The following is a 21,359-nucleotide window of genomic DNA, read 5'->3' as shown; positions in this document are numbered from 1 at the left end:
ACATTCACATATTCAGTTTCTCCTTATTTGATGTCAATATGGATGTGAAATCAGCAGCTGACAGGTTTCTATATACCCTTAAGCCATTTACACCAAGGATTTAGAAATCTGGGCTTATGGGTTAACATCTTTGAACGTATTACTCTATGACATTTATATTACTCTGACTTTTATCTCTTTAATATTTGCCTTTTCTCTTTTCTTCTCCTATTGTTTTGAGAACAAAAGGAAAATTTCTTCCCTTATATGTAGCAGTATAGTGACCCCCTTTGGAAATCTGAGAACATTCATCTCAAGTAGCTTCTCAGTTATTCTCTATATCACTTAGTTTTCTTACAAAAAGTTTACTATTCTTTCAAAAAGTTTTTCTGGAAAACAAAGTTTTCTTCATTATTTGCAAGAAGAGCATAGGTGCATATTTATTCATATATGTATGTGAGAATAAATGCATTTATCTGGAATCCCTCAGAGTTAGTTTCATTTTTTCCTTGTTTAGGACACTAATTGCAAATATATATAAATATTCTCAAGCTACTTATATTTGTCATAGAAATAAGATGATAGTATAATGTCTATCATGATTGTTCCCATGTTGTTACTTTAAAACTGACAAATTGCCAGAAACTCTTAATCAATTGTAGAGGTTGTCACTAACTACAGACAAAACAAAACAAAAAAAAAACTAGCTCTGTTCAGAGGAGACGAACATGAACAATATTCCTATTGAACTATATCTTGAAACACTTCAAAGAGAGGTAAAAATTCCTGAGCACTGTCCCCAGTGAGTTGTTGATCATTGTGAGGAAGCACAACGGCAACGCAGAGCATGGGTTCACAGTCGCTGCCTCTTATGGCTGTCAACACAAAACTCTTTGCAAATCTTGGTTTAATTTTTCTTTATATACTGATGTTTGATAATATGGGATGATGTCACAATCAGTATATGGTAATTAAAACAATAATGTTTGACTATATTTTTGAATCACCAGCCAGTGCTTGCTGCTTTCTACCTGTGCTATTTTCCCCACTTCTATTGTGTTAATTTAGTTTGCAATAAATTATTCTAATATTCTCACTCTCTCTTGGAATCCACAACAAAATTTTCACTAAGACTGATTATTCAAAAAACGATAAAAAATGTGATAGAAGTGATAAGCATCAATTCAGCCCTATATTTATATATAATTTTTAATATTTCCAAGTTCTATCTTAATCATCTACTCTGATATTTTGGCTCTCACATCCTTCCTAATTAACTAGACAGAAATTCTGTGCTCCAAGATTTTTTCAGAGTTTACAATTTTGAGTTCTCTGCCACCAAGTTTTTTTTTTTTAACAAAAGTGGTATGTCCATACTATAGAATATTATTTGGCAACAAAAAGATGAAGCACTGATACATGCTACAACATGGACAAATCTTGAAAACATGATGATTGAAAGAAGTCAGTCACAAAAGACCACATATTGTATGATTCCATTATATAAAATTTCCAGAATGGGTAAATCCGTAGAGACAGAAAGTAGATTTAGGGTTTGCAGAGTCTGGAAGAGAGGGAAATGAGAAACTACTGGGTGTTGAAAATGTTCTAAAATTAGACGGTGGCCATAGTTGCACAATTCTGTTGATATACTAAAATCTACTTAACCATACACTTTTTTAAGGTGTACCTCATGATGTTTTAATATACATATACATTGTGCCACCAAGTATTTATTATAATTCTAGTTTGTTTATTCAGTCAACAAACATTTAAGTTTCTACTATATTTCAGTTGCTTTTCCAGGTGCTAAGGGGCCATAGAACTTGTGTTTCTTAATATTGATGGACATACAGTGAAGAAAAACATATAAACATATAAAAATAAAATTTCCATATCTGTTTTGATGGAGGTCACAAAGGAGGTCAAAACATGGAATAGTCAATCGTAAAGTATAAGGAGATTTGTTAGTAAAAACTATTTGAGTAACTTTTGCTTTAAAAATAATATTTTGGTGTCATTCTGGGGCATAGCTTGAAAGAAGCCTACTGCTAACTGTAAAACAACAAGTTAGTGACTTTTTTTGAACCCACTGAAGTGCTAAAGTTACAGGGAAACTGATGCTATAATCTAAAAAGAGATAGGTTCCTTAAAATAGAGACAAAGTGTGAAGATGTGCTTACTTGGGCAAGGCACATCTGGACATGGATTAGGTGAACTGGTGAAGGCCAGCTTAGTGTGCACTGCTGAGAGATGGCAAACCCCAGGGACCATAAAAATAATGAAAGTCTACAACCTTCTATGGGTTTTTTTTTTTTTTTTTTAATGTGCTCCACCAGTTGCTCACTAGAAATATCAGGAGAGTTCAAAAAATGTCTCCTCATTATGCAGAACTGGAAAAAGGAAATGGCAGCATTGTGGAAGAAGCAGAAAACTCTAACTGGACCTCGTGTCCTACTTTCTCTATAGAACTAAAGCCTTAATTTGTGGATAGATGGGAAAAATATAGTCACATTTAGGCACTGATGAAAATGCATTGCAGTTACAGGAAGGAAAAAGGTGAAGAAAATGCTACACCACCTGCAAGAAGGGTAGGAATAAGTTCTAGGTGCAGATAAGTACTGGGGAGGTGATAAGAATACAGATATGAAATAAATTAAGGTAAACATCATTAAAAAAATTTTTTATTGCTCTAAAAGATTATTCCCTCTCTAAAGCAAAATTATTGCAATATATTTTGTGTTTGTAGCATGTGTAAAAGTAAAATATATGCCAATAATAGCCTATAGAGTGAGAGGAAGGAATTGGAAACACTGTCATAATTGGGTTAAGCAAGTAAAGCAGTATACTATTGATTTAAGGTAGATTCATATTAATTAAACTATATATTAAAAAATATAGATGACCACAGAAGAATTTTGAAATATATAAATACTAGGTCAATGGAGAAGCTAAAATAAAATTATAAAATGTCTTAATCATCCAAGAGAAGGTAGACTATAAAGAAAAAATATATGGAAAAAATGGAAAATAGCTAGCAATATGGTAGATATCACCATACCAATAATGACATTAGTGTCCATGGTCTATACACATCAGTTAAAAGACAGAAAATTTCAAACTGGATTAAAAATTAAGACCCAACTAAATGCCATCTACAAAAAATAAAATAGAATAAAATAAAATAAAATAAAAAACACTTTCAATATAAAGACATACATAGGTTAAAAGAAAAAGGGTAGAAGAAGATAAACCATGCAAACTCTATCCCAAACAAGCTGGAGTGGTTATAGTTAAGTCTAGGCACAGTTAATTTAAGAATTAACAACAAGGAATATTATCAGGGATAATGATAATTATTATATAATGCCAAAGGGAAAATTCTCAACAAAAGTATACCGTTCTTAAATGTGTATGTATATAACAACAGAGCTTCAAAATAATGAGGCAAAAACTTAAATACAGCTGAAAGGATAAACAGACAAACATACACAGATGGAGATGCTAATGTTCCTTTCTTACACAGGAATAGAAAATAAATAAAATTGTACCATGTAAATTAATTTTCTACCTCTGTCTCCCCTTCTAAACAGCATCTATAACAAGACTGCCCACAGGGGAAAAATCTATAAATGTATTTGATCATGTCTAGAATACCTTTCTGAGTTTTTGTTTAAAAGTAAATAAACAGGGTGGTAACATCAGTGAAATGACAAAATAGGTAGACCCAAGGGCTTGTCCCTTCACTGACACAGAAAAAATAAATAAAAATTATTGGAATCAACTTTGGCAGAACTCTGGAAAAATCAAAGGCTTACAGAAACCCAGTGAACATAGAATCAAGAAAAAGGCAACCTAAAAATGGTAGGAAATCTTTGAGGCATATTAACTTTGGCATTTTACTTCCTCTTACACCGAAGTTTTCACCTCTGGTTGATCTTTAGGCTCAGCACAAGCCAGAAGTGAAGCTAAGGCAAAGTTTAAACAGCCTGGGTAAGTGTTTAGTACCTCAACATAGAGTCAATCTCCAAAAACTAGGAAAGGTTTTTTCCTTTCCTTTCCTTTCCTTTCCTTCTTCCTTTGTTCCTTCTTTCCTTCCTTCCTTCCTTCCTTCTTTCCTTCCTTCCTTCCTTCCCCCATATTATTTAAGGAAATCTCTGTCAAAACATTAGCTGACCACAAACTAAAGGAACAGAGACTTTAGAGACTACACACAACAAGGAATACAGATTTTATAATATTTAGAAAAGTCAATTAAATAACAAACGATTACAACCCACAGCAAACAATAAAACAAAACCTGAGAAGGAGGGAGGAATCTAATTTTCAGAGTTTCCACATATAATATTCAAAGTTTCCATGACAAAAATCCATGAAGCATGTAAAGAAAAAGAAAGTATGGGCCATTCATAGGAGACATTAACATGAATTTTCACTTAAGAAGCACAGACATACTTAACAGACAAAGACTTCCCTGGTGGCGCAGTGGTTATGAGTCCACCTGCCAATGCAGGGGACACGGGTTCGAGCCCTGGTCTGGGAAGAGCCCACATGCAGCCGAGCAACTAATCCCATGTGCCACAACTACTGAGCTTGCGCTGTAGAGCCCATGTGCCACAACTACTGAAGCCGCGCACCTAGAGCCCATGCTCCACAACGAGAAGCCACCAGGATGAGAAGCCCGCGCACCGCAACAACGAAGAGTAGCCCCCGCTTGCTGCAACTAGAGAAAGCCCACACGCAGCAACAAAGACCCAATGTAGCCAAAATTAATTAATTAATTAATTAATTAATGAAAAAACAAAATTTTACAAGAATAAAATTTTACAAGGGACAGATAAGGACATTACTGATAATATGATCAATTCATCAAGAAGATTAAAAAAATGCACCAAAAATAGAATTCCAAAATACATAATGTAAACATTAACAAACCAAAGGGAAAATAGGCACCCCTACAATATTTGGAGACTTCAATATCCCACTTTCAGTAATGGATAGAACATCCAGACAGAATGTCAGTAAGGAAATAGAGTACTTGGATAACACTGTATCAACTAGGTTAACAGACTTACATGAAACTTTCTACTCTAGAAAAGCAGCATAAAAATTTTTCTCAAGTGCACATGAAACATTCTCCAGTATAGACCATATGTTAGGTCATAAAACAAGTCTCAACAAATTTAAGCAGATTGAAATTATCCAAAGCTCTTCTCTAACCACAATGCAATAAAACTGGCTATCAAAAACAGAAGGAGAAGTGGGAAAATCACAAATATGTGGAAATTAAACAACATCCCCTTAAACATCCAATGGGGCAAATAATAAATTATAAGGGAAATTAGAAAATACTTTGAGATGAATGTAAGCAACACTACAACATACCAAATGTATGGAATGTAGTAAAAGCAGTGCTTAGAGGGAAATTTTTAGCAGAATGAAGGAAATACTAAAGTTTAGAGTAGTGATTAAAAAAAAACCAGAGAAAAGGAAAACAATAGATAAAAATCAATGAAACCAAAAATTGATACTTTGAAGAGATCAACAAAATTGACAAACCTTTAGATACACTGACTAAGGAATAGAGACAAGACTCAGATTACCAGAATCAGAAATGAAAGTGGGAATATTATTACCAACTTTCAGAAATAAAAAGAATTATAAGAAAGTACTATGAATAATGGCATACCAACAAATTCAATGATCTTAATGAAAAGGAAATATCTTAGAAATGGACAAAGTACCAAAATAGATTAAAGATGAAATAGGAAATATAAAAAGACTTTTAGCAGATAATTAGATTGAACTAGCAATTATAAAATCTTCCAACAAAGAAAAGCGCAGGAACAGATGGCTTCATTGTTGAATTCTACCAATCATTTAAAGAGTTAACAATAAATCTTCTCAGACTCTTCCAAAAAACATGAAAGGAGGGAATACATCTCAACTCATTGCTCTGATACCAAAGCCAGACAAAGATATAACAGGAAACTAAGCAGACAACAACAACAACAAAACTACAGACCAATACCCCTTATGCATATAAGCAAAAATTCTTAACAAAATACTAGCAAACCAAATACAGTGCATATTAAAATAATTATACCCCTTAACCTAGTGGGATTTATCCCAGGAATGCAAGGTGGTACAAAATACAAAAATCAATCAATGTAATACACAACATTAATATAATTGAATGTTATAAAACAACAAAAAACTCATGATCATCTTAACTGATACAGAGAAGCATTTGATAAAATCCAACATTTTCCTGATAAAAACACTTAAAAAACTAGAAATAGAGGGGAACTTCCTCAAACTAAAAAAGAGCATTTATGAGCATACCACAGCCAGCATCATATTCAGTGGCGAAAGACTGAAAGGTTTCTCCCTAAAAACAGGAATAAGATAAGAATACCCACTTTTGCGTGTTCTACTCAACATTGTACTAGAAATGATAGATAGAGAAATTAGGGAAGACAAAGAAATTTAAAAAAACTTCCAAATTGGAAAGGAAGAAGTAAACCTATCTCTATTTGCAGATGACATGATCTTATATATGAGAAATTCTAAAGAATCCACCCATAGAAAAACTGTTAGAAGTAATAAACAAATTTGGTAAGGATACAAAATCTAAACATAAAAATCATTTGTATTTTTGTATGCTAGCAATGAGCAATCTGAAAGGAAATTAAGAAAAATGTCCATTTCTGATAACATCAAAAAGTATAAAATAGGATAAATTTAAAGGAGGTGCAAAGAGTTGTACACTGAAGTGTATGTTGTTTAGTCTCTTTTTTATACTATTGCAGTAAGGGAGTAAAGACTTGACTTACTTTGTTTTGGCTTATTGTCTTAAGTGACTACTCTGACACCTAGCATAGCAGCTCAGCCTAACTCTTAATATGCAGCTAAGAGACAGCAAGACACAGATACTACCTGAGGAGGGGCTCTTAGGGAAGCCCAAAAACAACAGAGAGTATATTGACAAGGACAATGGAAGAAATTGAAACTATGGCACTAAGAGTTACAGCAAACATTAAACACAGCCCAACTCTTAGCCAGATAAAGCCTCACACTAATGGCCTATTTACCTCAGTTTCTACTACCTTGATACATTATGTCTGGTTTTCAACAAAAAATTACAAGTTATTCTAGGAGGCAAGAAAAAACACAGTTTGAAGAGACAAAATAATATCAAACAGATTCAGATATTGCACAGATGCTGGAATTATCGGATAGAGAATTTAAAATAACATTGATTATGTTAAGGGCTCTAATGGAAAAATAGACAACATGCAAAAATAGATGGGTAATGTAAGCAAAAATGTGGAAACTCAGAATGAATCAAAAGCAAGTTCTAGAAGTCAAAAACAATGTAACATAAATTACAGAGTGCCTTTTATGGGCTCATCAACACATTTGGCATGGTGGAGTTAATTATCTTTGAGCTTGAAGAAACATTAATAGAAATTTCTCTAACTGAAATGCAAAGAGAAAAAATAATTAAAAACAAAATCGAGAAGAGAACATCAAAGGATTATAGGACAAGAAAGGTTTCCTAAAAGAGGCAAAACATGAACTGAGCTTTTTTTTTTTTTTACTGTTTACATTTCCTTTTACAGAAGTAACACATGCTCAGTGCAGAAAACTTAGAAATTATTGGAATATGTGAAGGAAGAAAATACACCAATAATCCTACTGCCTAGAGGCAGTTAATTTATTACATCCTCTTGTGTGTCATGTGTGTGTGTGTGTACAAGGTTGTGATGTTAAATTTACTTTTTACTCAAGATCCAGGCTAGTTTGAATGTATGTGCATTTGAGGCAAGAGCTGGGGCAGAGTTGGATTATTCTGCATAATAGAGGGGTAATTTATGGTCCCCAGAACATGAGAAAGCAAAGAATTTGAAAGCTACTGGGAGAGGGGGAAGCAGGAGAAAGGAAAAAAGTACCAGAGTAGAAATACAGCCTAGAAAAGACTTTGGAGAGAACTCAGTCAAATAAAAAAAAAAATTTTTTTTTAATAAAGTATTATGAGACAATTTCAAAAGGGTTAGCATAACCATGATTGGAATACCAGAAGGAGAAAAGAGAATAGAGCAGAAGAAATATCTGAACAAAGAATGGCCAAAAATTTTTGAAAATTAATGACACACCAAAACACAAAATATAGGAAACTCAGGACCATAATATTGTTTTTGATGCATCTTAATTTCCCTGATTTATACTTATGTAGTCATTATTTGTTTCCCATTTTCTCTTTAACCTTGTAGTTTACCTGCTGTTGTCTTAAATATGCAGATGTTTTAATCCTCTTCTATTAACCTCTTAAATCTTAATTCTTTCCTCAGTATCTAATCCTACTGTCATGTTTATAATCTTTACCTTTTGCATTGTATCCTTTTATCATATTTCCCCTTATTTTAATATTTTAAATGTTACTTTATTGATTTCATGCATTTGCTCTACTACACTTAAATTGGTATAAAAATCTTTAAATTGTGCTTGAATTCCTGATTTATATTATTTTAATACAATCACTTTTCATTGTTTACCCTTAATCTGTTCTAAAATTCTTAGTATTGGCCTCTTCATCTTTTATTATTTGAAAGTTCTTTTTCTTATAAGGGAATTCTCAGTAAAATATTATCTTCTCTCTAATCACCATAAACTGGACATAATAAAACCTTTAGCATTTATTCATTGTCTTACATTCATTTAACAAATATTTATTGATAATGCACTACCTGCTCAGGGATTTGTCTTATCCATATATTGGGGAGACATTAGTGAAAAATACAGAGTTCTTGATTCTTATGAAATTTATGTTCTAGTATATATTTGTGAGAGTAGGATGGAGGAGAGCATGATCTCAGAAATAAAACAAGCAAGTAAATAAAATAACCATGATGTAGTCAGATAGTGAATATTCCCAAGAGAGAAATAAAATGATTTGATCAATTGCCAGGGTTAGGGAGTGCTTTACATTGGGTGGGCAGAGGTGACATTTCTTACAGAATGATAAGACTTGAATGATAAGAAAGAGACAAAGAGCTGACATATTCATACATATTCTAGGTAGAGAGAACTGTGAGAAGGCCCTAAGGTTGTAAACATCTTCCTGTCTTCAAGGAACAAAAGGCAGCCAAGGTAACTAAACACGGCTGAATGAGAGAGAGAGAGAGAGAGAGAGAGCCAGGAGATTAGACAAGAAATGTGGTCACATGCCTGATCTTCAGGGCTTTGTCAGATATGATATAAATTTTAAGTTTTATTGTAAATGTAACGAGAAGGCTTTCAAAGTTCTGATGAACCCTTAAAAGATGATCTTTCTGGCCTCCATGTAGAAAATGAATTAGACGCAAGAGTGGACAAAGGAAATCTATTTCAGTAGTTCAAGTTTAAGGTTGCAGTGACTTCCTGGTGCAGTACTAGAAAGAAAGCAATGGAAAAATGAAAAGTAGACAGATTCAGGATATATATTTTTGGAAAAACTTACAAGATTTACTGATAGGTTAGATGTGAGGGGAAAGATGAAATCAAGAATAATTAGTGGATTTTTGGTTTGTGCAATGGGTAGAATGATTCTGCCATTTATTGAGATAGAGGAGACTGAGAAGAACATGTTTGAAGGCAGAAATTGAAATTTTATTTTGAATATTTTAAGTGTGAGATGCTTATACATATCCAAGTTCAAATCTAATGTAGGCTGTTAGAAATACGTGTCTGTTAACCTTATGGGAGTTCCCTTGTATGTTATTTGTCATTTTTCCCTTGCTGCTTTCAATAAGTTTTCTTTGTCTTTAATTTTTGCCAATTTGATTACTACGTGTCTTGGTGTGTTTCTCCTTTGGTTTATCCTGTATGGGACTCTCTGTGCTTCCTGGACTTGGGTGGCTATTTCCTTTCCCATGTTAGGGAAGTTTTCAACTATAATCTCTTCAAATATTTTCTCTGGTCCTTTCTCTCTCTCTTCTCCTTCTGGGACCCCTATAATGCGAAAGTTGGTGTGTTTAATGTTGTCCCAGAGGTCTCTTAGGCTGTCTTCATTTCTTTTCATTCTTTTTTCTTTATTCTGTTCCACTGTAGTGAATTCCACCATTCTGTCTTCCAGGTCACTTATCCGTTCTTCTGCCTCAGTTATTCTGCTATTGATTCCTTCTAGTGTATTTTTCATTTCAGTTATTGTATTGTTCATCTCTGTTTGTTTGTTCTTTAATTCTTCCAGGTGTTTGTTTTTTACTTCTTCTAGGTCTTTGTTAAACATTCCTTGCATCTTCTTGATCTTTGCCTCCATTCTTTCTCCAAGGTCCTGGATCATCTTCACTATAATTATTCTGAATTCTTTTTCTGGAAGGTTGCCTATCTCCACTTCATTTAATTGTTTTTCTAGTGTTTTATCTTGTTCCTTCATCTGATACATAGTCCTCTGCCTTTTCATTTTGTCTATCTTTCTGTGAATGTGGTGGTTTTCATTCCACAGACTGCAGAATTGTAGTTCTTCTTGCTTCTGCTGTCTGCCCTCTGGTGGATGAGGCTATCTAAGAGGCTTGTGCAAGCTTCCTGATGGGAGGGACTGGTGGTGGGTAGAGCTGGGTGTTGCTCTGGTGGGCAGAGCTCAGTAAAACTTTAATCTGCTTGTCTGCTGATGGCTGGGGCTCAATTCCCTCCCTGTTGGTTGTTTGGCCTGAGACGACCCAGCACTGGAGGCTACAGGCTCTTTGTTGGGCCTAATGGTGGACTCTGGGAGGGCTCACGCCAAGGAGTACTTCCCAGAACTTCTGCTGCCAGTGTCCTTGTCCCCGCAATGAGCCACAGCCACCCCCTGCCTCTGCAGGAGACCCTCCAACACTAGCAGGTAGGTCTGATTCAGTCTCCTATGGGGTCACTGTTCCTTCCCCTGGATCCTGATGTGCACACTACTTTGTGTGTGCCCTCCAAGAGTGGAGTCTCTGTTTCCCCCAGTCCTGTTGAAGTCCTGCAATCAAATCCCACTAGCTTTCAAAGTCTGATTCTTTGGGAATTCCTACTCCTTTTGCTGTACCCCCAGGTTGGGAAACCTGACGTGGGGCTCAGAACCTTCACTCCAGTGGGTGGACTTGTGTGGTATAATTGTTCTCCAGTTTGTGAGTCACCCACCCAGTGGTTATGGGATACGATTTTATTGTGATTGCACCCCTCCTACCATCTCATTGCAGCTTCTCCTTTGTCTGTGGATGTGGGATATCTTTTCTGGTGAGTTTCAGCGTCTTCCTGTCGATGACTGTTCAGCAGTTAGTTGTGATTCTGGTGCTCTCGCAAGAGGGAGGGAGTGCACATCCTTCTACTCTGCCATCTTGAACCAATCTCCCAACTAATCTTCTAAATGGCATACTTCCTTCTGACTTCAACCCTTCAAGTCCAGACTATAGATTGCTGTCAAGTCTTCTCAGAAATACTTCATCATTGTCTTACCCTTCCTCATAAACTTGGAAAATTCTGAAATAAAGTCTCTTTATAATCTGACTTGAACCTATAACTTCCAGGTATATCTTCAACTACTTCTGCAGAATCTTCTACCCAAGTTTTGTTTTGTATATTTTCTAAATTTGCATTTTTGTTTTTCCTCTAACCTTTGGCTAGAAGGACTTGACCTACTTACATTCTAACAGTTCTTTAAACTTCAACCTGAAACTTATTCCATCATATCACCTTCCTGGGACTCCAGTGATGTCTCCATACCATGAAATTTTATTGGGCTAATCGTCTTCATATTCTCCTCATAATTTTTATCTCCTGCATTGAAATGTTCTTTATTTATATATTTTATAACTTTTCACAATACTTAGCACCAGTTTCACCAAATAAATGTATTAAGTGACTATTATATACAGTTTTTTTCACATATTTAAAGTTCCTTCTCAATTAGATTAATTATGTCCCACAGTGCTCAAAATTTTGCCTTGCACATACTAAGTTTTCAACTATGTGCAGGCGGGCTGGCCTCATATCAATACATATTTAAGTATACTTAAATTTATGATTATTAAGCTCATCCTTAAACTTTCTCATTCTTAAAATTGTCCCTCCTACAAGTGTTGAAATAAGTGAAAGTAACATTTTACAGTAAAGTGCTAAATGTTATATTGTATAGTTTCCATTGTGCATAGTAGTTTTGTAAGTTTAAGTGAATTTTTGTTTTATTTTGTTTTGCATTGAGAGTAGGTAGTTGGAGAAACACATTGTACAACAGTAGAAAAAGCATGGTGTTCTGAATCAAAAGATCTAGGTCTTAATTTTGCTATTTCCTAGGTGTTTGGCTATAAGCAAATAATTTAATATCTCCCTGAATCTCTTTCCCCTCATATAGAATGTGGGTGATAATTCTAACAAAATTTAAGGCCCCTGTGGGATATTTGTCTGTTTTGATCACTGTTGTATCCCAAGTATCCAGAATAGGGCCTGGTACAGAATAAATACTCAATATATTTGTTGAATGAACACCTCCTCCAAAAAAAGTGTTTGTCAGATTGAAAAAAATTAATGTTTGTGAATGTGTTCTGATGAGGGATTCTTTAGTTTTCTGCAAAATTTTATGTGACGTCCTGAAGGAAAGGACATATCATTTACCAACTTACCCCTCATGCCTGGCACATGGAAGATGAACTATTCACTTATAACTTGTCTGAAGGCAGAAGTAGAGGCTGACAACAGTAATTCCTATACTTGTATTTGCCATTGTACTCATATGTCATTATTTGCCTGTAACTTTTCTCTCATCATTTAAAATATGCTATGGTTGATATAGTTCAGGAAACCAATTTGTATCTGGGTATCAAAATCAGGTGCCACTAAATTACAATGTAGACTGGTAAAGCTATGTGTGAGTGTGTGATTTTTAGAGATAGATTAAAATATTTAAAGACATGCAGGGGAAATAGGAAAATTAACACCTCTTTGCCCTGTTATAGGATCTAGATGTTTTTCCTTCCATTTCCATTTGATAAATGTATCATATTCCCACTATGTGAACAGAGATGAATATAAAACATTCACATTCTATTTGTTTTCTTAGGAAAACTAAGTTAGCTCTATTAAATAAATGTATTCTTAGCCCCTCTACAAATATAATAAATAAGATTTAGAGTGGGTGAGATCACATAGTTAAACAGAAATCAAGGTGCAAAGACAAGAATCTAGGCCATTAGTTTTCAGAGAGTGTCAAGCCATGATTATAGTAATATCAGGACCATTTGTTTGAAGGCTGTTATGCATTCTTAAGAAACCAAAACTCCTCTGTTTTCTTCATCATTGTATCCTCATTGCCTATATTTTTTGAATAAGTAAATAAGTAAATGAATGCTATATTAGAAGTTCAAATAAGTTGTCAGGGAAAACCAAAATGAAAAGATTCCTTGGGAGAAACTGAAGAAGTTTTTAGAAGATAAAAAATTCTACTGGATTCAGATTAAGAGTAGGAATCTTGTTACATGAGGAGGGGGTTATGGGAAAAATTATTTTGTGCAGAGAATGGAACACACTCATGGATACTGAAGTAAAGAAAGGGAGCAAGTTCAGGAACTAGCGGTTTGATGATGATAGAAGGAAAAGATATAGAATGGATGGTACTTAACTAGAATATACCCTAGTGCCCTGAACACAAGGCTTTGAAGTTTGAATTTAAGTTTTATGTGATAGGATCTGTACTTTAAAATTATGATTCTCAGAACCCTATGTGGGGGGGTACTGGTGTCAGGAAAGACCGAACCTAAGAGTTTGTTAGAATAATATTAAATAATAGCTCAGTAGAGAAATAACTTTTGTTTGAGATGCACTGGGTCTGGTGGGCATGGCTGTGCCAGGGCCAGCAGGGAGGAGAGGGGCCAGCACCAGTTCTGGGGTTCTGGGAGAGCACAAAGTTATTGGTTATGGGAAGTTCCAGTCCCTGGTGTCTGCATTGGCTAAGACTGCAGGGTCCTTGGTGGAGAAGGCTGTGATAGGGGTCTGAGGCTGCAGCAAGGGTGAGAGCTGTGGGGGTCATCCTGCTCTAACCTTTTTCCCCATGGAGGAGCTGGCAGCAGACAGGATTCTTCTCGGTGCTAGGCTGTGTTGGTCTGGGGGATGGGGTGACACAGCTAAAATGCCTCCTACCTTTTCCTCTGCTGTCATCTCTGGTCCCTGTTCTCCACTGGGTTGCTGCAGCTTGTCATCTGCACTCTGGAGTTCTCCCAGAGCTACATTCATCTATGGAGAGTTGGTAAATAATTGGTTTTGGCACTGGATGGGAGGGTGGGAGCAGACAAGACCTGGGACATCCTATTCCACCATCTTGCTGACATTGCTCGCTCCTAAATTCTTCCTCCGGACACAGTCGTCAGGCCCAAGCTAGAGAATAATCAATTCCCCTTCTTGAGCAGCTGAGGAAGTTTACGCCTCAACCACTTCCCTTATCAGGTTCTCACACACTGTGCCACTGTGCACCTGCCCTAATCACCCTGGAGCCAGGTCAGACGACTAGGAAAGCCACTGAGTCCCTGAGCCCAAGAATTTATTCTAATTAGGCAATCCTCAGGAAGCCCGTGAAACCCAGTTAGCCCCACCCTTCTTGCTGTTCACAAGCTGCCCCCTACAGCTCTGGCTTGCTGCTACTCTGCCCCCAGGTGGAACTCCCTGAGGGGCCCTGCCTGGCAGCCTTCTCTCTTGGAGCTATAAGTAACAAAATTCTGCCTTTCGTCCATTAGAGTGTCAGTGTGTTGTGTTCCACCATCAGAAGAAACGTTAATATCTTATAAAACATATCCTGAGACAGATTTAGTATTATCTGGTACCTGGAGAGGAGTGGAGTGAGATAATTTGGTAGAGTAGAAGGCATAAATAACCAAGGGATTATAAAGAAAAAATAGGGAGTAAAAAGCAATCCAAGGACAGAATGTTCAATGTGCCTAATCTTAAGGAATTTAAGAAATAGACCGAGGAGGAAAATGTGCAGATCACAGTAAGTGGTCTAAGATGGCAGAAAATCTGGAAGGGTGAAGGGTCTAAGCCAAGGAGTCTTATGGGGTCTGTACAGATTTTAAGAATCACTATAACCGTTAAGAGAGAGAAATGACCAACACAGATGAATGCTATAGCAAAGAAGAAACTGAAGGGGACTTAAAAGAGTTTAATGGCTATTTAATTCACAAAATAATCTCCATGGCAACTTCTTCTAGCAGTTAGTGGTTCCCTCTGCTGCGTTCCCATAGCTCTTGGTGTGCATGTCCCTTATTATGGTACATACATGCCATATTGTCATAACTTGTCTGTTTCGTACGTTAAAATGTAAGCACTCTGAGGATATAAATCATGGACTGAATCTGCTGTCTATTTTTTTTAACATCACATATAGCCACTGAGATAGAACTATTACTCATTGATTGTTTGTTGAAGGAAACAAATGTTTATTTTACTCTGATATTAACATTTCAGTGCATTTCTTGGTATTCCAGAGGGATGTCCTGGAAGTGGAGGAGATCCCTTGTTGATTTCCTGATTTCCCTAACATAGCTCCGACATTCTACAGCAGCTCAGCTCAGCAGTTATCAATACTTGAAAATTTGTCCTGCCATGTATGTTTAACGTGTTCTTTCTAATACTGGTCCAAGCAGAGCTAGAGAAACTAGATAATCTTGTGTCAAAATTCAGTATCAGTGTACTCCTCAAATTTATCTCATCCCCGTAGCAATAGCCCCACCTCCCTCTACAAAGACACTGTGTGCAAAGGTGTTATGTATGTGATATGGAATCATAAGTCCTTCGTTAGTAAGTCAGTAGGTTAAAATCTTGTGCTTATGAGAACAGTGCTATTGGGAAATAACTTCTCTAGGGACCAATTAACTTTATTTTGCCTGATGAATACTGAGTATATTCTTTACCCTAATAAATCATCTCATAAACCTGTGTTTCTGGTCACAGGGGCAACTAAATAAGAAAATATATGTCCGAATTTAAAAAATGAAAACATACAGCAAAGTAATACAACACATATATTTATATTGATTTCCTATTCTTTGCCAGGCGATTGGACACTGGGGCTCCTCCCTATGCAAAAAGAGGATGGTAGATGGAGAGAATGTTAACTTACAGTAAGGAATGCTTATTTTGATGATAGTGGGTGCTTAGTATCATTTGCTCCTAAAAGTTAGAAGATGAGGACATGAGAATTAAGTCAATCACTTTAAAAAATCTCAACAGAATATGGGGTTTTGTTTTTTTTAAAAAAACACTCCGAGATATTTTATATATAACTGGTTAGTAACCTTACAACAGTTGCTCTAACTCTCACTGCATGTTAATATCACCTAAGGAACTTGGGAAAAAAATATATCGATGTCTGTTGCCCCCCTCCTAAAAGTTTTGATTTAATGGTTCTGTATTTGGCTAACATTTACTATGAAGTCACAGAAAGACTGAATAGTATTTTCCTCATTCTGGGAGAATGAAGGATGACCACAAAAGAATATTAGCAACATCCGGAGATTACAACAATCCCTTACTTCTAAACAGTCAGATATTCTTGTATTGGGCAAGACACAATCTGCTTTTCAAAAACAGAAGGGGAAATAAAATGAAAGAAACAAAATGTGTTCACATTTCCAAATGAAATATGAGAATGGACTTTACATAAAAATGAGCAAATATTTGCTTTATTTCCAATGTTGCTGCCATTGACAATGCCAATTCCATTGTCTAATTTTATGGAGGTTTTCTGTTTGTTTATATTTTTACATTTTAGAAACTAAAAGACAAATTTGTGTGCTGGCTTTTATTTACAGATGCAGGTCTGTTTACTGAAAACAAGAAAATAAGTGAAGAATTTAGACCATCCCCCAACTAGAGAAAAAGTAATTACAAATTTAGTTATGAGCAACAAATAATTTGTATGGCAGGAGTTCAAATGGGCCACATTTCAGTTTTTAATGTGCAGCTGGGTTTGAGAATGCAGTCATGTTTGAAAACACTATCCATTAAGATCTAAATTTAAAAGTCATAAAATAAGGATTTTATTCACAATAGAAATAACTATGCACTAGAAGTAAACTGAACAAAAATGTTTTTAAAAGAGCTGCAAGAAACACCTAAGGGACCTTGGGGAAGAATGAATAAAGGAAGAGAGATACCATGTTCCTGAATATCAAAACATTTCCAATATTTTAAAGATGTCTGTTTTTCCCCAAAGTAATTTTCAAGCTTAATATAATTAAAATAAAGCATCCAATGAGTCATCATTATTATTTTTTAGGAGTGAGAGGGATGTCACAAAAGCAATTCTAAATGTTATATACTTTTCTATTGACTCATCATGTTTAGGTTTTTGCTGAGCATAAAAAAGAGAATCTTAATAAATATCTGCTAATTGATATCTTGGTAGTTCAGTAAGTAATCAAGTCCTCTTACTTGGTTTTAAATACACTATATATTTGATACTGAAGTTTAGTATCAAATAGTATAACAAATATGCTATGTAGTATATCTTTAACTGTTTCTATTAGGAAAAGTTTCTCTGAGTTTTAATAATTGAAGATTCAACAGATCTTCAACCTTCCTATGGTCATAAATAGACCCAACATTTATTTATTTATTTACTTATTTATTATTGACTTACAATATTATGTTAGTTTCAGGTGTACCACACAGTGAATTCAATATTTTTATAGCTCACAAACCATACAAAGTTATTATAAAGTATTGGCTATATTCCTTGTGCTGTGCATTGAATCCCTGTGACTTGCCTATTTTATAACTAGAGGCTTGTACTTCTTAATCCCCTCTTTTGCCCCTCCTCCTACCCCTCTCCCCTCTGGCAACCACTAGTTTGTTTTCTCTATCTGCAAGTCTGTTTCTGTTTTGTCATATTTGTTCATGTGTTTTTTAGATTCCACATATAAGTGAAAATGTACAGTATTTGTTTTTTCTCTATCTGACTTATTTCACTGAACATAATACCCTTCAGGTCCATCCATGTTGTTGCAAATGGCAAGATTTCATTCTTTTAATATTTCTGTCTGTGTCTCTATCTCTACCTCTCTCTATATCACATTTTCTTTATCCATTCATCTGCCCATGGGCACTTTGATTCCTTTCATATCTTGTCTGTTATAAATAATGCTGCAATGAACATTGGTGTGTACATATCTTTTGAAATTAGTGTTTCTGTTTACTTCAGATAAACACGCAGGAGTGGAACTGCTGTATCGTACGGTAGTTCTATTTTTAATTTTTTGACGAAACTCCATACTGTTCTCCATAGTGGCTGCACCACCAATTTATATCCTCACCAACAGTGCACAAGGGTTCCCTTTTCTACCCATCCTCTCTGACACATTTCTTGTCTTTTTGATGATAGCCATTCTGACAGGTGTGAGCTGATATCAAAAGAGGAGTCCTAAGGGAATATGACATATGAGAACCATGCCACTCAATCTCTTGGGACACAGCTTATCTTCACTCTAGATCCACTGGCAGCCAGTCCTCAGTGCAGCCAATCTTACCTGTTAATCGATTCTAGCCCTGGGCCAAAAACCCCATGTGAGTGAAGCCAGCTGTCAAAAACTATTTAAAAAATCAAATGAGCAAAACACAGCACCTGTTTCTTTTCCTTATTTTTACTTTACTTCTTCCAGATTCCCACTTTTTTTCTTGACCTTGTATCTTTCTATTCCATCTTCCATTGACTTATAAAATATGGTTACATAAAGATATTAAGTATACTATTCATAGATTTACATGGGATAAATCAGTTGCTGTCTTCTAATAATCAAGAGTTACAAATATTCCCCTGCAGTAAAATTATAGATTGATTTCTCTGTGTTAATAGCATGTTTGAAAGGTTTATCGTCTGTTAATGGGTTATGATATGTTTTCCTAGAAGCATATGAAGAAAACTTTGAGAACACAAGAATATTGAAGATGGAGACATTATAATATCCAAAAATTATGTGGAATTATAAACATTCATAACTAGGTGCCATGTAGAATGGGAACCCATTTGCCACATCCATGAATGAAAATTGGGACTAGGTAATTCCTAAGTTCCACTCAAATTCTTACTAAGATGGCTTTATTATTAATTTCATTTCCAAGTACAGGTATAACTTTTTTAAGTACTGAGAATTGATTAAGAAAGGGAAATATGTAAAACAGAGATTTAAAAAAAAATTCTAAATATATATTTACATGAGCCAAAACAAAATAAAATTTCCCAGGTGATGTATAGCCAAGTAACTAATTAAATGTCTGTCTAGACAAGAACCCCAAGTCCTCAAATCAGTTTTTCTAAACTGTACTCTGAAAACACTAGATCTCTAAGAACCTACCCCTCCTCTTCTCTAAAAAGAAAGAAAGGAAAGAAAGAGGGAGGGAGGCAAGGAAGAAAGAAATAAAGAGACAGAGAAAGAAAACAAAGAAAGAGAGAAGAGTTGCTTGTTTCATTTTAAACAAGCTTGGGCTTCTTTAGGCAAAGTTTCTTTACTTCACAGAATTTCTTAATGCCATTAATATGATCTTGAGCATTGTGAATCTATAAGCAGGAACACATATTTTTTCCCCCAAACTGATTTGGCCACAACAACTATTTTTATTACTCAATACTTGTTAATGTATTATGGGATTTATTTAGGAAATACTCCCCCAGATGATTAGACATTCTTCATAGAAGAGTTAACGTTACTCTTTCAATCATTCCAATTCTATGATGCCATATTTCTTTTCAAATATTAAACGAGATCATTCCTAAATTGCTTCTGGTAATGAGAAATGGGAAATAAACTTTTTTATTATTAGACTAATATGTAGCACATAACATTATTTCATTGAGAACTAAAACTTCAGTCCTTGGTCTAAGAGTTATGGTTTTCAAGACCAAGCAGTTATCTAATTTACCCCGCAAGTGTATAATAACTGATTATTAGTGTTCAATTATCCATCATTTTTATTAATATGTCTCTTCATTACATTTCCAATGGGAGCTTAAAATGACTTTTTTTTGGGAGGAATTAACTATTAAATTCATAGCTGGATGCATGCTTCTTTCATTTCTTAGTGCTGTTCTATAAAATGGAACGGAGCTGTCACTGGTTAATTTATTTCCATGCCAAACCATTTACACTCTCCAGAGAAACTTCTGTTTAAATAAGGCATGCTTGACCAAGAAAGGTTGTCATGTATTAACTGTCTCCGTGGGGAGTTGATGTTAAAAGCATAATTGGTTCAGTGGAGGGAACAGAAAATAAGCTCTTCTATTCACAGTCAGAAAAGCAGCTCCCAGTCATTTATGTATGTAAGTGTGCTGTCACTTCTAACTAAGAAAGTGCCACCATACATAATTAGCAGTAGGAAGACTTCTGCTTTTCAAACCTTCAGGATTTTTTTTTTCTACCCCGAGGACAAAAGTTCTCCTAATATGCATTCTCTTATTGCCATTTATCTGTTTGAGTGTGAGGATGCACTTTTCAACTTTTTCTATTTCCTATCAAAGAGAGAATCAGATTTCCTCTTGTTTCCTTCTTATTTCTCTTCTCAGTTTTTCATGATATTGTATTCCTCCTGGTATTTCATACTTTCTTCTAGTATGGAGAAAGCATTTATGCCATGGGATTTCAAGGTTATTCCTATGCTGTATAAGCAGAAGTATTTTCCAATGCTAAAAAAAAACACCATTTTTAATGGGGGAGAAAAGATTAAAGACAACATCAATTGCGAAGAGAATCAGAATCCTCCTAGGATTTTTAATCCACAGTTCAAACAAGGTTCTAATTTCTTAATCATGGTATCGAAAGACTAATGCAACCAATAGAGAAAACCATTTATTCCCTCCCTCTTTAAACAGCTCTACTCAGCAATAGTTTCAACCTGGGGATAAAATACTTTATACAATTCTTCACTATGATTAGCCAGTGTTGATACAGCAAACCACAAAGGCATTTGCAACCTAAATTTTAGTTTCTTTTAGAAAATGTTTGATTTTCCCTTGGCAGCACAATTTATTGTTTCTATTGCCTTTCCAGCAGCGTGAATTCAGACTAACTTTTTCAGCTTTCAGAAATGATGGCTTAATACTCTCTCTATTCTTTCTTACATACAAAAAAATACAAAATGTTGTGGCTGATTTGATTTTTAACTTTTTTGTGTTGTTAAACAACACGGACTGTATGATATCAGTTCTTTGAAATGTGTTGAGTCTCAGGAGTGACTTAGCGTATAATCAATTTTTATAATAGTTTAATGTGTACTTGATAATAATGTACTATCTCTACTTGATTACAGTACCCAGATAGATTATGTTTTGTTTTCAAAATCTTCTATATCCTGGCTAAATTTCTGATCTACTTGATCACAAGTTTCTGATAGAGTATTATAAA

The sequence above is a fragment of the Balaenoptera acutorostrata genome, chromosome 11 (assembly GCF_949987535.1).
Source record: "Balaenoptera acutorostrata chromosome 11, mBalAcu1.1, whole genome shotgun sequence".
NCBI classification, from domain to species: Eukaryota; Metazoa; Chordata; class Mammalia; order Artiodactyla; family Balaenopteridae; genus Balaenoptera; species Balaenoptera acutorostrata.
This window is presented reverse-complemented; position numbering follows the sequence as displayed.